We start from the raw sequence: 1960 nt of genomic DNA, 5'->3' as shown, positions 1-1960 counted from the left end.
GAATCAAGAAGAAATAAAGAGTGATATAGCTGCAATAAAAAACACCATGGAAAGGTTCAACAGTAGACCAGGAGAAGCGGAGGACTGAACTAATGAATTAGAAGACAGGGAAGCAAAACACACCCTAACTGAACTGCAATTGGAGAAAAAAATTCAAAGAGAGGAGGAGAGCCTAAGAGAGCTTTGGGACAACATGAAAAGAAGCAACATACAAATAATAGGGGTGCCAGAACGACAGGAAGAGGAACAAGGATTAGAAAACCTATTTGAATAAATAATGTCAGAAAACATCCCTGATGTGGGGAAGAAAAAAGTCACACAAGCACAGATAGTCCCAAACAAGATGAACCCGAAAAGTCCCATACCAAGACATGTCGTAATTACAATGGCAAACATTCAGGACAAAGAGAGAATCTTAAAGGCTTCAAGAGAGAGACAGAAAGTTATGTAAAAGGGATTTTTTTCCTGGTGTTTATTTTAAACCCATCTGCAGCAGAGGCACCAGAGCTTGAGGTTCTTGCAGGTGTGAAATGACTGAGTACAAACTGGTGGTGGTTGGAGCAGGTGGTGTTGGGAAAAGCATGCTGACAATCCAGCTAATCCAGAACCACTTTTTAGTTGAATATGATCCCACCATATAGGATTCTTTCCCAAAAAAGGTGGCTATAGATGGTGAAACCTGTCTATTGGATATACTGGATATGGCTGGACAAGAGGTGTACAGTGCCATGAGGGACCAATACATGAGGACAGGGGAAGGTGCTAGTAGGAAACAATTGTGATTTACCAACAAGGACAGTTGACACAAAAAAAGCCCATGAACTGACCAAGAGTTATGGGATTCCATTCATTGAAACCTCAACCAAGACCAGACAGGGTGTTGAAGATGCTTTTTATACACCGGTAAGAGAAATACGTCACTATTGAATGAAATAACTCAACAGCAGTGATGATGGGACTCAAGGTTGCATGAGGTTGTCTTGTGTGGTGATGTAACAAGATACTTTTAAAGTTCTAGCATCAGAAAAGAGCCACTGTCCAGCTGCACTGATGCCCTGGTTCTGACTTCCCTGGAGGAGAAACATGTATTCCTGTTGCTGTCTTCAGTCTCACAGAGAAGCTCCTGCTACTTCCTGACTCTCCGTAGATCAGTACAATGTTATCTATCTGAGAAGTTCTCAGAATGATTACCTCCTCACTTGGTTGTCTGACTAGAGAAATGAACCTCTTGTTACTCCCCAATATTTTTCCACTCTGGGTTCTCACCAAATACCTTCGCCACCCCAGGTTTTTCATCTGAAAAGCAATTCATGATCTGAAACAGAGAACAAAACTGTAGACATGAAATTCTCTAGAAAAAAAAAATGTCTTGAGCTCTAATGTAGCAACTGCTGGTGATTATCTTTTTTCTTTTTACTGTTGAACTTGGAAATATATTGGTTTGGGGGAAAATGTCATGAATTACTCTTTTTCTGAGAATATAGTTAATGTTGGTGTTTGGTTTGTTTATAATGTTACTAGAGGCCCAGTGCATGAAATTTGTGCACAGGGGTGGTCCCCTCAGCCCAGCCTGCACCCTCTCCAATCCGGGACCCTTTGGGGGATGTCTGACTGCCAGTTTAGGCCTGATCTCACAATCCGAGACCACTGGCTCCTAACTGTTCACCTGCCTGCCTGCCTGATCACCCCTAACTGCCCGCCCTGATGGCCTGGTCACCCCAACTGCCCCCCTGCCAGCCTGGTTGCCCCCAACTGCCCCCCATCGTCTTGGTCACCCCTAACTCCCCCCTCACTGGCCTGGTCACCCCTTACTGCCCCCCCCCTGCAGGCCTGGTCATCCCCAAATGCCCCCCGCCCGCAAGCCTGGTTGCCCCATGCAGCCTGCTGTTCGGTCGTTTGGTCACCCCTCACTGCCCCCCCTTGCCGGCCTGGTCACCCCACGCAGCCCGCTGCTCAGTCG

The 1960-nt window shown here is 45.9% G+C and overlaps 1 pseudogene across 1 annotated transcript; it reads left to right on the top strand.

Annotated features, from left to right (window-relative positions):
- The first annotated feature begins 530 nt into the window (after positions 1-530).
- On the top strand, positions 531-1246 carry LOC307096287 (GTPase NRas-like; annotated as a pseudogene). The gene has a single exon. The product of its transcript is annotated as a GTPase NRas-like (transcript).
- The last annotated feature ends 714 nt before the right edge of the window (positions 1247-1960 follow it).

The sequence above is a fragment of the Cnephaeus nilssonii genome (genome assembly GCF_951640355.1).
Source record: "Cnephaeus nilssonii genome assembly, chromosome: X".
NCBI classification, from domain to species: Eukaryota; Metazoa; Chordata; class Mammalia; order Chiroptera; family Vespertilionidae; genus Cnephaeus; species Cnephaeus nilssonii.
Note: the sequence above shows the minus strand (reverse complement) of the source record. Positions and strands in the feature narration are given on the sequence as shown.